The sequence below is a fragment of the Hyla sarda genome, chromosome 5 (assembly GCF_029499605.1).
Source record: "Hyla sarda isolate aHylSar1 chromosome 5, aHylSar1.hap1, whole genome shotgun sequence".
Lineage (NCBI taxonomy): Eukaryota > Metazoa > Chordata > Amphibia > Anura > Hylidae > Hyla > Hyla sarda.
The window spans coordinates 315,072,490-315,088,799 of NC_079193.1; the positions used below are offsets into that span (position 1 = coordinate 315,072,490).

At 44.4% G+C, this 16,310-nt stretch overlaps 1 long non-coding RNA gene across 1 annotated transcript in view; it reads right to left on the minus strand.

Moving 5' to 3' along the window:
• LOC130272724 (uncharacterized) overlaps positions 1-16,034 on the minus strand; it is a 33,609-nt gene extending 17,575 nt beyond the window's left edge. The window contains exons 1-2 of the long non-coding RNA XR_008843705.1: positions 15,940-16,034; positions 3,811-3,900 (exon numbers count right to left, since the gene is read on the minus strand). This is a non-coding gene — a long non-coding RNA (uncharacterized LOC130272724). The remainder of the gene's footprint in view (positions 1-3,810; positions 3,901-15,939) is intronic.
• Positions 16,035-16,310: the final 276 nt, after the last annotated feature.

Here is a 16,310-nt window from a genome sequence, read left to right on the forward strand (position 1 = left end):
ATGCTGCTGGGCTTAGGACATTACCTTAACATTTTTATGGTAGCTAGCACTATGGTCTCCTCATGCTGCCGCCAACTCCAAACTGTGTCATTCAGCCACTATATGGTCTCCTCTTGCTGCCACCAATTTAAGGCTGTGTCATTCTGCCAGATTATGGTCTCATCATGCTACTGCCACCTCTAAACTCTGTCATTGTACAGCCATGTGACTCCTTGTAAGATTGGGTTTTGTGGTCATACACTATAAGTTCCAAGTAAACACCAGGACATTAAACTTGGGAATCTAATATAAAGCTTAAATTTAAATAAATCATTTCAAGACTGAGGCCATATGTTCATCGACATCATATTACCTGTGGTATTATCAAAAGAATCCAATGAAACATGTTGTAGCGATAACAATGAGCCATAACTGATTAAATGACACATTCACACTTTCACAGTCAGGGGGGCGCTGAGAGGCAGGTCTGGAAAAGGTGGTATCTCACCAGGCGGAGGTCCACCAGCTCGATGCTCAACAGAATGGGTAATCAAAAAAATGTAAATAAATTAAATTTAAATTAAATAAAAATTACACAAAATATCTGCCGCATCCAGACGCTCTGTTGCAGTGATTCTAATAGCGATGCCTGTAATCTGCATGTCATACTAAATAACAGTATTATTTAACTAACACAGCACACTCCCTATGCATGTTAGGGTAAGATAAAGTGTTCTACACCCCTATTGAACCTCTCTGTAGGCCAGAAATAGCTGTTTTTAATAGTGATTCACCACAAATAAATTCAAACCAAACCAAATGTTTACGGAAAATTCTGTGAATTGGCCGAATCAAATTTTTCAGAAATTTGCTGATCTCTAATATATAGTAATCAAACAATTACAGTTTCTGTATTATGCTGTAATTGTTTGTTTACTATATATAATACAACATTTTGTCCTGGGGTTGCCGCCTTCTTGATGTCCACTTCCTCCTTTTTATTTATTTTTATTTTTTTTTAGATGTATTTTATATGTATGTTGAATTCTGAATAAAGCTCAATTTTTCTTTGGTGATTATAGAATATTAATATATTTGTTATGATTCTTTATAACTTTACTTTAAACTGGACCTAACAGGGACCTAACAATATACAAAAAGTCACAAGCCTAATTCTTTCTAGGTGACCCTAGTCATAAATCGATTCCTTTTACTTCTTTTTTCTTTAAGTTTATATGGGAGCTGCAAAACTGTTTAGAGGAATATCAGCAGAATATAAAGTGAATAATCTTCAGCACAGTAGGGGGAATACATTGGGAGAAACCAAGCCTATTAAATAACAGCTGTCTCTTTTGGAAGATAAATGGCTATCATATAACCTTGGGAAAATGCAATTTAAAAGGCTTCTTGATAAGACACCTTTTATGTCATTTCAACTATTTATGGACATCTTCTGTGAAGCTGCTCGACATGGAAAAATGTCCCAGTTATACAAATGGTGTTTATGTAGATGTGAGATGTAGAGATATCACCTTACAGCATGTCAGGATTCTGCTGCTTTATATACGGATTTCTTCAGATTTATTCTCCCATCAAATATCATAACTGTGTCTCTGTTTTATACCACCAAGGCTCAGGTGCAGATAAAACGGTGTAACCTTTGGCTCGTAGACAGAAATACACTGCTCCAAAAAATAAAGGGAACACTAAAATAACACATCCTAGTATGAAATACTTTTGTATTTGTATAATTTGTATTGTATTTGTATTGTATAATCAAATGTATCAACCCATGGAGGTCTGGATATGGAGTCACACTCAAAATCAAAGTGGAAAACCACACTGATCCAACTTTGATGTAATGTCCTTAACACAAGTCAAAAGGGCATGCTCCTGGGCATTCTCCTGATGAGGTGGCGGATGGTCTCCTGAGGGATGTCCTCCCAGACCTAGACTAAAGCATCTGCCAACTCCTGGACAGTCTGTGGTGCATGGAGCGAGACATGATGTCCCAGATGTGCTCAATCGGATTCAGGTCTGGGGAACGGGCGGGCCGATCCGTAGCATCAATGCCTTCCTCTTGCAGGAACTGCTGACACACTCCAGCCACATGAGATCTAGCATTGTCTTGCAATAGGAGGAACCCAGGGCCAACCGCACCAGCATATGGTCTCACAAGGGGTCTGAGGATCTCATCTCGGTACCTAATGGCAGTCAGGTTACCTCTGGCAAGCACATTGAGGGCTGTGCAGCTCCCCAAAGAAATGCCACCCCACACCATTACTGACCCACCGCCAAACCGGTCATGCTGGAGGATGTTGCAGGCAGTAGAACGTCTGTCACATGTGCTCAGTGTGAACCTGCTTTCATCTTTGAAGAGCACAGGGCGCCAGTGGCGAATTTGCCAATCTTGTTGTTCTCTGGCAAATGCCAAACATCCTGCACGGTGTTGGGCTGTAACCACAGCCCCCACCTGTGGACTTCGGGCCCTCATACCACCCTCATGGAGTCTGTTTCTGACCATTTGAGTGAACACATGCATATTTGTGGCCTGCTGGAGGTCATTTTGCAGGGCTCTGGCAGTGCTCCTCTTGCACAAAGGTGAGGTTGCAGTCTTGCTGCTGGGTTGTTGGCCTCCTTCACATCTCCTGATGTACGTCCTGTCTCCTGGTAGCGCCCCCATGCTCTGGACACTACGCTGACAGACACAGCAAGCCTTCTTGCCACAGCTGGCATTGATGTGCCATCCTGGATGAGCTGCACTACCTGAGCCACTTGTGCGGGTTGTAGACTCCATCTCATGCTACCCTTAGAGTGAAAGCACCGCCAGTATTCAAAAGTGACCAAAACATCATCCAGGAAGCATAGGAACTGAGAAGTGGTCAGTGGTCACCACCTGAAGAACCACTCCTTTATTGGGGGTATCTTGCTAATTTCCTATAATTTCAACCTGTTGTCTGTACCATTTGCACAACAGCATGTGACATTGATTGTCAATCGGTGTTGCTTCCTGAGTTTACAGTGTGATTTCACAGAAGTGTGATTGACTTGGAGTTACATTGTGTTGTTTAAGTGTCCCCTTTATTGTTTTGAGCAGTGTATATCAGTCTTTGCTCTTGAGATGTAATGGTATCTCCAGCAGATCGTGCACCTAGCCGGAGAATAAAAATGTGATTTTTTTGTGTTTCTTTTCGCTTAGTATAAATCAAAAAATTGCACTGTAATATAAAGTGGTGGGTGTTGCTTAGGGTATATAGACCTCATAGGGGGGTATTCTTTACTTGAGGCCTATGTAAACATCATCACCATCTCTTTCTTGTACTAATAGTTTACAACAATGTCACCTGATAGGTAAAATGTATCTTCTTGGTGTCCAGACTGCTTAGCTTAAAGGGGTACTTTACCCCTAGACATCTTATCCCCGTTCCAAAGGATAGGGGATATGATGTCTGATCATGGGGGTCCCACTGCTGGGGACCCCCTCGATCTCAGCTGCGGCACCCCAGACATCTGGTACATGGAGCGAACTTCACTTTGTGCTGGATGACTGGCGATGCGGGGCGGAGGCTAATGATGTCAAAGTCCCACCCCACTCATGACGTCACGGCCATGCCTCCTCAATGCAAGTCTAAGGGAGGGGGCGTGACGATCACGGGCGGCGTGCACCGCAACGCTCTAAATGAACGCTGGGTGCAGCAGGGAGATTGCAGGGGTCCCCAGTGGCAGGACCCCCATGATCAGACATCTTATGGATAGGGGGTAAGCTGTCTAGGGGCGGAGTACCACTTAAAAGACAAATGTCTAGACCAGAAAAATATAGCAAACTCTTACCTGTAGCTGTGAGAAGTATTAGATTTGTGCATGTATTCAGCATCTGCATCTAAACCAGAATGTTTTCATTCACTGCCTGCATACAGAGGTCTTAAAAAGGAATTGAGAAATAAAGTTCATCAGAATGTTTGATAACATTGTACTTTGATTAAACTTGATTCAATAAAACCGGAGAACTTCCTAAAGTAAGGAAATTATAAAACCAATCTCCCAAAATCCCATCATTTCTTGTCAATGTCATTTTTCTTCCAAAAATTGGATGAAACTGGCTGTTCTTCATTGCTGCACTCATGTCACTGCCTTAAAAACCCACAATTATAATGTGCCACTGGAAAAGGGACATCAGAGATGAAAGTGTCTGTAGGGCAAGGAAACGTAATATGACTGTCAATTTAATACGTTCTCTGCCAAAACTGAATTATTTCTGGTTGATGCTGTATGTCAGTGTGACTGACATAATTCTGAAATATGTAACCCTACCCTATAATATAAGAAAATATATGAAAAATCATAACAGGCAAATTATATCTAACCTTGGAAGGCCATATGCAGCACAAGGCCACCCAATATTATTCATTATTACCTGGCCTATTGATGACATCTAAATGTGTCATTGTTGCCAAAAATGTTAACAGATTTATCAACATTATCTTTAATTTATAATATAAAGACGTTAAAAGATGTAAATCATTTACAGCCATGGCGGTAAATGTTGGCGCCCCTGAAATTTCTCAAGAAAATGAAGTATTTCTCACAGAAAAGGATTGCAGTAATACATGTTTTGCTATAGACATGTTTCTTCCCTTTGTGTGTATTGGAACTAAATCAAAAAAGGGAGGAAAAAAAGCAAATTGGACATAATGTCACACCAAACTCTAAAAATGGTCTGGACAAAATTATTGGAACCCTTTCAAAATTGTAGAAAAATAATTGTTTCAAGCATGTGATGTTCCTTTAAACTCACCTGGGGCAAGTAACAGATGTGGGAAATATAAAAATCACACCTGAAAGCAGATTAAAAAGGAGAGATGTTCACTTAGTCTTTGCATTGTGTGTCGGTGTGTGCCTCCAGAAAGAGGAGAAGATAACTGAGGACTTGAGAACCAAAATTGTGGGAAAATATCAACAATCTTAAGGTAACAAGTCCATCTCCAGAGATCTAGATTTGCCTTTGTCCACAGTGCGCAACATTATCAAGAAGTTTGCAACTCATGGCACTGTAGCTAATCTCCATGGGCGTGGACGGAACAGAAAAATCGATGAAGCAGCAAGCGAAAACGCGTTCGGGGCAGGTGAGGTATCCCCTGATAGGGTGCATGACTGGGTATTGTCATTATTTACTGGTTATTACTCTATCACTTTCTCCCTATTCTTAAGCAATTGTATCTGCTTTTTTGTAATGTATGTTTCCTGTTACCTCCATGCGGTTTATACAAATTCATTGGAAGACTGTTTCCTAACGTTAATCAATGGATAGTGATTTGAACCATGGAGTTGCAATAGTCCTCGGACATGCAATACAGTTTCCCTAGATATACCAGGGATATACTCACCGCTTTTTCAGTACCTGCAATCTGACCACCCATTTATCATCTATGTGATTTTATGTATGTTCTTTTAAAATATTTTCTAATAAAGATTAATACATTTTTTCCATAATTGGCCTCAGTTTCTGTGAGAGTATTGTATAGTGGCCTATGGTGCTACAACTTGTGCTTTTCAATTTTGGTTAATAATAGGGGATAAGATGTCTAGGGGCGGAGTACCCCTTTAAGTACTTTCTTTCCGTGAATGTTAGTAAATGTGGGTAAGGGTAGATGTTAGTTAGTGGAAAAAGATCACAGATTCAATGTCAAGATACTGAAATGAAAATAATTTAAAAACACCCTTTTATTTCCCTTTAACACCATCCCCCCCCCCCCATCCCATCCCATCCCATCCCATTTTACCAGTCTTCTCCCCCACAGACATAGTACTCCCAGAGGCCCAGGTATACTGCCACGCGGCTTTGGTGCTCCATGGTCCTCACCAGGGTCAAGGCTTGCACTTTCTTGGCACACCCTGATGGCCTACTGCTCCACTCCTTAGGGCGTGGCATCACTTGTCACAAGTACCAGCAGCCATTGCTCCCTGACTTAAAGTGGCGGCGGTGCCAGATTCAGATTTAAGATCAGAAAGCATGGGCCTTTGCCACTCTAAGTGCAGTGACCAGTGGCTGCTGTGGCAAAAAATGCAGAAATCTCAATTTTGTCCTGGCCTGACCGCAGATCAAATTTTCCAAACATTTTCAGTCTGGCTCATTAGACCTAGATCTATGCCAGTCTGGAAGGTAAAGACTATACAAAAATATTGTAAACAATGTGGGAAATGTATTATACCTTGTACACCAGTTTTCTACTTTACAAAAGTTGCTGTTACGCCGAGCGCTCCGGGTCCCCGTTCCTCCCCGGAGCGCTCGCCTCATCTTCGTTGTTGCAGCGCCCCGGTCAGATCCACTGACCGGGTGCGCTGCGGTCCCGCCTTCAGCCGGGGTGCGATTCGCGATGCGGGTAGCGCCCGCTCGCGATGCGCACCCCGGTCCCCGTACCTGACTCGCTCTCCCTCGGTCCTGTCCCGGCGCGCGCGGCCCCGCTCCCTAGGGCGCGCGCGCGCCGGGTCTCTGCGATTTAAAGGGCCAGTGCACCAATGATGGTGCCTGGCCCAATCTTCCCAATTAGCTTATTGTGTTCACCTGTGCACTTCCCTATATCTAGTCACTTCCCTTGCACTCCCTGGCCGGATCTTGTTGCCTTAGTGCCTAGTGAAAGCGTTCCCTAGTCTGTTCCTAGTCCGTGTTCCTGACCTCCTGCCGTTGCCCCTGACTACGATCCTTGCCGCCTGCCCCCGACCTTCTGCTACGTCCGACCTTGCTTCTGCCTACTCCATTGTACCGCGCCTATCTTCAGCATCTTCAGCAGCCAGAGAGGTAAGCCGTTGCTAGTGGATACGACCTGGTCACTACCGCCGCAGCAAGACCATCCCGCTTTGCGGCGGGCTCTGGTGAAAACCTGTAGTGGCTTAGAACCGGTCCACTAGCGCGGTCCTCGCCATCCCTCTCTGGCACAGAGGATCCACTACCTGCCAGCCGGCATCGTGACAGTAGATCCGGCCATGGATCCCGCTGAGGTTCCCCTGCCAGTTGTCTCTGATATCGCCCGACAGATCGCCCATCTAACCCACCAGCTGTCGGAAGTGTCCACCATTTTGCACCAACATTCGCAACTTCTTCAGCAATCATCTCCTCCGCCAGCTCCTGCACCTCCTCCGCAGCGAGTGGCCACTCCTAGCCTCTGCCTGTCCTTGCCGGACAAATTTAATGGGGACTCTAAGTATTGCCGTGGCTTTCTTTCGCAATGTTCCCAGCACTTGGAGATGATGTCGGACCAGTTTCCTACTGAAAGGTCTAAGGTGGCTTTCGTGTTCTGCCTTCTGTCTGGAAAAGCCCTGTCATGGGCCGCACCGCTCTGGGACCGCAATGACCCCGTCACTGCCTCTGTACACTCCTTCTTCTCGGAAATTCGAAGTGTCTTTGAGGAACCTGCCCGAGCTTCTTCAGCCGAGATTGCCCTGCTGAACCTGGCCCAGGGTGTTTCTTCCGTTGGCGAGTACGCCATTCAGTTCCGTGCTCTTGCTTACGAGTTGTCCTGGAATAGTGAGACTCTCTGCGCGACCTTTAAAAAAGGCCTATCCAGCAACATTAAAGATGTTCTGGCCGCACGAGAGACTCCTGCTGACCTACATGAACTCATTCATCTAGCCACTCGCATTGACATGCGTTCTTCCGGATGGCGTCTGGAGCTCCGCCTGGATATGGACTTTGTTCGCACGAAGCGTTTTTTCTCTCCGGCTCCTCTCTCCTCTGGTCCTCTGCAATCTGTTCCTGTGCTTCCCGCCGCGGAGGCTATGCATGTTGACCGGTCTTGCTTGACACCTCAAGAGAGGACACGACGCCGCATGGAGAATCTTTGCCTGTACCATGCCGGTACCGAACACTTCCTGAAGGATTGTCCTATCCGTCCTCCCCGCCTGGAAAGACGCACGCTGACTCCGCACGAAGGTGACACAGTTCTTGATGTCAACTCTGCTTCTCCACGCCTTACTGTGCCTGTGCGGATATCTGCCTCTACCTTCTCCTTCTCTACTATGCTCTTCTTGGATTCCGGATCTGCAGGAAAATTTTTTTTGGCCTCTCTCATCAACAGGTTCTACGTTCCTGTGACCAGTCTCGCCAGACCCCTCTACATCTATTGTTTTTACAATAAAAGATTGGACTGTCTCGTACGTTTCCACACAGAACCCCTCCTAATTTGCATCGGACCTCTTCATGGAAAAATTGAGTTTTTTTTTTCTCAGGTTCTTTGGCCCCAAGAAGAGGGGGAGACCCAAGGGGGGGGGTACTGTTACGCCGAGCGCTCCGGGTCCCCGTTCCTCCCCGGAGCGCTCGCCTCATCTTCGTTGTTGCAGCGCCCCGGTCAGATCCACTGACCGGGTGCGCTGCGGTCCCGCCTTCAGCCGGGGTGCGATTCGCGATGCGGGTAGCGCCCGCTCGCGATGCGCACCCCGGTCCCCGTACCTGACTCGCTCTCCCTCGGTCCTGTCCCGGCGCGCGCGGCCCCGCTCCCTAGGGCGCGCGCGCGCCGGGTCTCTGCGATTTAAAGGGCCAGTGCACCAATGATGGTGCCTGGCCCAATCTTCCCAATTAGCTTATTGTGTTCACCTGTGCACTTCCCTATATCTAGTCACTTCCCTTGCACTCCCTGGCCGGATCTTGTTGCCTTAGTGCCTAGTGAAAGCGTTCCCTAGTCTGTTCCTAGTCCGTGTTCCTGACCTCCTGCCGTTGCCCCTGACTACGATCCTTGCCGCCTGCCCCCGACCTTCTGCTACGTCCGACCTTGCTTCTGCCTACTCCATTGTACCGCGCCTATCTTCAGCATCTTCAGCAGCCAGAGAGGTAAGCCGTTGCTAGTGGATACGACCTGGTCACTACCGCCGCAGCAAGACCATCCCGCTTTGCGGCGGGCTCTGGTGAAAACCTGTAGTGGCTTAGAACCGGTCCACTAGCGCGGTCCTCGCCATCCCTCTCTGGCACAGAGGATCCACTACCTGCCAGCCGGCATCGTGACAGTTGCTAATTTTTGTGCAAAACACATTTGCCAAACATCCAAGAGTTATTGGCTGGTTTACACCATGCTCAACACTTTGAAAAAATGCTCAGGACTTAGTAGAAATGTCTCCAGAAACTACCATAAATGTTTATTATTTATTTGTTTATTAGCGCCTTTGATTACAGGGCGCTGTACAATTAATAAGGGATAAAATGACAGCTGGTCATTTATGAGAAGTTAGGAAAGCAGCCTTTCTTAGTGCAGTGGGAGCAGGGCTATTGTGGGTCTTAGACTTTCTTGTAGGTCTTCAGGTTACTTTTGAAGGTCTTGATGGGGGATGAGAGCCAAAGGAGTCAGAGTGGCGAGTTTCAGTGTATGGGTGAAGCCCTTGGGGAGAAGTCTTGGAGATGGTTGTGTGAGGTGCATCTGATGGGAGAGCAAAGGCAGAGGTCTTGAGAGGATCAGAAATTAAAGAGTACCTGTCATCAAACCATATTTTATAAACTAAGATTATATTCCCTAACTACTCCTAACACACCTTCTGCCATGAAACATTTTTTTTCCGAGGTTTAAAAAGCTCTATATCATACCTTTCCCCTTGCTCACATTGTGTAAGCTCCCGGCAGGAGAAAGTGGGCTTTCCCCAGCAGGCATGATGTCACTGAAGCTTGCAAGAGCTGTGGCCCTGCAAGGCTGGGAGGAGACCAAACTAACTGTTTGACTTGTAGCAGTGAACAGAACAGAGCCACCTAGTGGCCGTTTTTTCAATCACATTAAAAACATATAAAGGTTGAGAATTTTAACAGCAAGTAAATAGCAAAGTGTTAAAATTACATAAGGAACAATGGGGGAGATTTATCAGAGTCAGATCTGTTCTGGTGTAGGTTTTCTGTGTAATTGAAGACTGTGCAAGAAATCTGTGATTTTTTTCTTTAGAAAAGTGGCACATCATAAAGTGACCACTGCAAAGTAAAAAGCAGATCTTGTATAAAACATCTGTTTAGTGAAAAATCGTACAGGCTATCGTGCCACTAAAAGTCGTTCAAAAAGTCGCACATGTGACATTTTTGCGACAAATATACACAAAAAACCTGTGTAAATCGCCCCCCTGTATATCAAAAGTTTAGTTTGGTGGCAGGTACTCTTTAACTGAGGGGTGGTATCAGGAGATCAGATCAGAGATGTATGGATGGCCTTGTACGCCATGGTGATGAGCAGCATTGGCCATATTCGAATTCGCAATATTTCATGAATATATTGACATTTATTTGTCCTATATTCGCGAAATTCGCAAATTCGCTATGTTCGTTCACTTTTTTTTCCATGTGAAAATTTGCATGGGAAATTTGCATAAAAATTTGCATGTGAAAAAAAAACAAGAAAAATGAATATTCGTCATTACGTATATATAGCACTATATTCTAAATATTCGCGAAATCGCGAAGTGCTGATATTCGTGATAAAAATTAGCGTTATGAATATTTGTGCTCAACACTAATGATAACCAGTTTACACTAAATTCATTGAGCAATGGGTAACAAGTGAAGGATTGAGAGAGAGGCAGATGAGAAGCGAGCTGAGTGGTGGATTAGTGGATTACATTTCAGATAAAACCTATGGCAGCTTGTAGCTGTCTTAGATTTCAGTGTGTGGCGCATGGACAGCGCATGGGCATTATATTTATGAAACAGCCATTTAACCCTAGGACCAGAATATCAGATATTGGTCTTTGATAAATTTCCCCCAATATCTCTATAGGTATGGTACCTGATAGGGCGCCCTTAGTGTGAGAGGTCGTATATTGCATAGTGACAGCTATTCTCTGCGCAAGTTTTCTTTTGTAATTAGAAGCAATTACAACGTGCTGTCCTTTCCCGAGCAAATCGTGTCTCATAAGTGGTGCGCTCCAGCTTCCTCCAGTTTATGGGAATGGCACATAAAATCTGCCATTTCTGCATTCTTAACATGTCCCTTATGCATCACATATTGTCTGGTAATAGTTTCTAAGAGAGTCAAATAACCGATAAATGCTGCTTTCTAATGATCGCGTTTAACCAAGCGGCCCCGACAAGCGGGCTATAATAATGAAGAATTAACCCTTAATAGCTTTAATAAACATTAGATGAAACACTTAATAAGGGCAAGGGAGTAGTAAGAAAACATTTTGAGAAGATTTAATAGCAATTTCTACAAGAACAGCACCTGGGACTCAAAAAATAAATCTAGATTGCCACGTACATATGTGTTATTTCTACAAATATTAGAATAAATTATTCCTGAAATCCATTATTACTGATCTCTGCTGGTAAAACTTTGATTACTAATATTTCTACATGGCATATAAATTTGCATGCAAGGACTGAGCAAGAAAAAAAAACGCTTTAATAGTCTATTCACACGTACAGTATTCTGCGCAGATTTGATGACAGGATTTTCTGCTGCAGATTTCAATGTCAAGTGTATGACTGAACACAGTCTTAAAGGGGTACTCCAGCCCAAAGACATCTGAGGCTAAATTTCTACTTGTTTTTTTGGGTTGAAAAAAAAAAAAAAAACGCATGAAAAAACCCGATGCAATTTCCTGCATCTGGCGTTTTTTCTGCCGTTTTTTCATTTGTGTGAAAATTGCACCTTGGCAGTTTTTTTTGGTACCCAGAATTTGTTGGTACCCAAAATACAAAAAAAAATAAAAAATAAAAAAAAGGATGCAGTAGTGATGGCAATTTTTTTTAAATGAAATGTATATATTTTATAACAACATTTTAATAATTTTTTAATAAAGTGTGTGTGTGTTTCACTTTTTTTCTCTATTTTTTACATTTTTTAGGTAGTACTACTACTCCCAGCATGGAACAGACTGTTCCATGATGGGAGTAGTAGAACCTGTACTAATAGATATATCGCCCCGGTTGTCAGTCATGACACCCGATGCGATCGTCCATAATATATTAGAGATGTGGAGCGGCTCTATACAGCCCTCGCATCTCTGCACTATATTCCGGCCAGTGATGGGAATAGAACATCACTCATATTTTCTGCCCAGAGTGGTGATTGGCCGGATGGTTGCAGACAATCACAGCTCTCAGAGAGAAATGTGAATGAGTGAGTGGCCGGCCGGAGTACATAGCAGAGATGCGAGCGCAGGAGAAAGCTGCTCTGCATCTCTGCAATAGATAGGACGATCGCAGCGGATGTCAGCAGTGATACCCGCTGTGATCTGTTCTTACCTGCAGGTACTACTACTCCCAACATGGAGCACACTCTGCTCCATGCTGGGAGCTGTAGTACCTGTATTGATAGACAGATCGCAGCGAGTGTAATTTCTGACACCTGTTGCCATCTCTCTATTAATGCAGGTACTACAGCTCCCAGCATGGAGCAGAGTGTGCTCCATTTTGGGAGTAGTAGTACCTGCAGTTAAGGAAAGATCACAGTGGATGTCACTCCTGACACACGCTGTGATTCTCCTGTGTAATGTATAGATTCCGCCAGCCACTTTTCTATGGTCCCCTGCACTGACATATATATATATATATACACACACATATTCCTATTTCCCACAGAGAGTTGTGATTGGCTAGAACCATCTGGCCAATCACAGCTCTCTGCAGGAAATATGAATAGGTGTATATATACGGCAGTGCAGGGGACCATGGAAGAGCGGCTGGCCACATCTATACATTATACAGGAGAATCGCAACGGGCGATCTGTCAATTAGTACCGGTACTACTACTCCCATCATGGAACAGTGTGTTCCATGTTCCATGCTGGGAGTAGTAGTACTAACTAAAAAAAAATGTAAAAAATAAAGAAAAAAAGTGAAAAACATACACACACTACATTTTTATTATTTTCGGCAACATTTTTAGGTCCCCACCTGCCCACATAAATTGATCCCTGTTTTAAAAATTAATACAAATTTTGTTATAAAAAAGATACATTTCGTTAGATACAATTTTTTCCTTCACTACTGTATCTTTTTTTATTTTTTAATGGTACCCTACGAAATTTTATTAAAAAAGGTATCTCCATCACTTTTATGGATCGCTAATGTCCAACAAAGAATAAAAACCGCCTGCAAAAATGCCAAATTTAAAACCCACATATCGCTTTTCTTGGTGTTTTTTCACTCCCATAGACTTCTATGGGGAAAAACCGCCACGATTTTGACTAAAAAAATCACCAATGGCTCAACATGCTGCGATTTTGGAAAACCATCAAGGAGCTGAAAAAACGCCAAAAAAGATTGAAAAAACGCCAAAAGGATTTAAGAAAAATGCCAAAGTGAAAAACGCCAAGTGGAATAAGAATTTTGCGATTTCTCATTGATTTACAGCTAACATCTGGCCACAGCGTTTTTTGGTATAAAAAAAACGCCATGCGGCAGAATTGGCGTTTTTCTTGGCAGAATTGGCGTTTTTTCTTGGCGTTTAAAAAATAAAAATAAAAAAATAAAAAAGTAGAAACTTAGCCTTATCCCTCTATCCAAAGGATAGGGGATAAGATGACTGATCGTGGGGGTCTCACCGCTGGGGACCCCCGCAATCTAGCATGCAGCACCCACCTGTAAGCACCGCAGGAAGCGCTGGAGGCTCTCAGTGTTATGCCTCTCAACCACAGGGACGGAGTATGGAGATGTCGCGCCCCCTCCCATATACTTGCACTGAGGGGGCGGAGCGTGATGTCACACGGGGGCAGAGTCGTGACGCCACGATACTCCGTCCCCGTGGTCGGGAGGCATAACACTGAGAGACTTCAGCGCTTCCTGTAGTGCTTACAAGGGGGATCTACATGCTAGATTGCGGGGGAGATAAGATGTCTTGGGGCCAGAGTACCCCTTTATATCCTGCACATCAAATCCTGTGTAGGATACTGTACGTGTGAACAGACCCTAAAGGAGCGCTCATATATAGATAACGGGGAAGATTTATCAAAACCTGTGCAGAGGAAACGTTGACCAGTTGCCCATAGAAACCAATCTGATCGCTTCTTTCATTTTTCAGAGGCCTTTTAAAAAACGAAAGCAGTAAGCTGATTGGTTGCTATGGGCAACTGATTAATTGTTCCTCTGCACAGACTTTGATAAGTCTCACCAAATTCCTTTCTTCATGTTTGACTTGTCTATTCTTTCCGCGGAATTTGCTCGGAAATGCATTGCCATTTATTCCAAGGGGTCCTAGAACATGCCGGTACTCGCTGTCTGCGGAATGTCCAGCTGGAAAATTTCTAGCCGGATATTTTGCAGTCTAAATATAGCCTTATATAGAGATTAGAAACTAATAATTGTACATATTGGTTGCATTATTTATGGTCTAGTGGATATTTTTGATGGCATGTCTGTTTCCTTTGCCCTTAAAGTGGCAGGTGCCAGCAGATCAACCAGGTATTGTGGCAGCAGTTAGTGGCGTAATTATCATGGTGGTCAGTGCCAGGCTCCGTCATGATTACGACTGCTGCAACCATGATAATTATATCACTGGTAGGAAGTATACAGTTGTGTGTGTGAAATAACCCCTAAACAGATAAACAGATTTGTTAATTACTTCTATTAAAAAATCTTAATCCTTCTAGTACTTATAAGCTTATGTATGCTCCACAGGAAGTTCTTTTCTTTTTGAATTTCCTTTCTGTCTGACCACGGTGCTCTCTGCTGACAACTCTGTCCATGTCAGGAACTGTCCAGAGCAGGATAGGTTTGCTATGGGGATTTGCTTCTACTCTGTACAGTTCCTAAAATGGACAGAGGTGTCAGCAGAGAGCACTGGGGGTCAGACTGAAGGAAATTCAAAAAGAAAAGAACTTCCTGTGGAGCATGCAGAAGCTGATAAGTACTGGAAGGATTAAGATTTTGTAATAGAAGTAATTTACAAATCTGTTTAACTTTCTGGCACCAGTTGTTTAAAAAAAAAAAAAAATGTTTTCCAAACGGAGTACCTCTTTAAGGATATCAGGTTTTTTATTTTTGCAAAAGCCTATAGTCTAGCATATGCCTGTCCACCTAAGAGACCTAACCGACAAATGACTGACGAAATCACATTACAAAATATTTATTAGAATTACAAAATACAAAACACAAGGAAGCATCCTTCCCATTAAGAATACCCACTCTTAAAATAACATCAACCCCAAAAGCAAACAGTGGGGAACATCCACAAGGAGTATCACCATTTTACTAGTCCACAATGTTACTTCGTGCAAGTGTATTTATCGGCGTATGACACTCACTTTTTAGGCTAAAATTTTTAGCCTAAAGTCTATGTGCGTGTTATACGCCGATACACCCCCAGGAAAGGCAGGGGGAGAGAGGCAGTTGCTGCCCGCTTCTCTCCCCCTGCCTTTCCTGGGGTCTAGAGCCCTGCTGCCGGCCCTTCTCTCCCCCGGACTATCGGCGCCGCTGCCCGTTCTGTCCCCCTGACTATCGGTGCCGGCGCCCCATTGCCGGCGCCGATAGCCAGGGGGAGAGAAGCGGCGCCGACAGCCAGGGGGAGAGAAGGGGCAGCGGCACCCATTGCCGGCGCCGCTGCCCTGTTGCCTCCTCCCATCCCCGGTGGCATAATAACCTGTTGCCGGGGTCGGGCAGGCCTCCGGCGTGCGTCCCCTGCGTCGTTGCTATGCACGGCGCGGCGCACTGACGTCACCGATAGTCAGGGGGACAGAACGGGCAGCGGCGCCGATAGCCAGGGGGAGAGAAGGGCTGGCAGCAGGGCTCTAGACCCCAGGAAAGGCAGGGGGAGAGAAGCGGGCAGCGACGGCCTCTCTCCCCTTGCCTTTCCTGGGGGTGTATCGGGGTATACATGCGCACATACGCACCCTCACTTTACCATGGATATTTGGGTAAAAAACTTTTTTTACACAAATATCCTTGGTAAAATGAGGGTGCGTGTTATAGGCCGGTGCGTGGTATACCCCGATAAATATGGTAGGTAAAATGCTAAATAGCAATACAATATTACATATTAGAAACATGAGAGCTCTTATATTTACCTAACTGGGACATCTGGGATTCCTGGATGCTCCCCATCTCAAACTCAACCATGGTTTCGAACAAATCTTTGTCAGATTTTTTGTTTTAAGTTGACCAGTTGCCCATAGCAACCAATCAGATTGCTTCTTTCATTTCTCAGAGGCCTTTGTAAAAATGAAAGAAGCGATCTGATTGTTTGCCATGGGCAACTGGCCAACTTTATACTCCCCATAGGAGACTATAACATGTAATAGACTTAGATTTAAATAGCATGGCACTGGTCAGTGTTAATGGCACTCCATTACTATAGGATCCTGGGGCATCTCACCACTGTGTTTCCTGTAAGATCCTCAGCTGATACATGGAGGAGAGGACTGGCAGCATTAAGTCT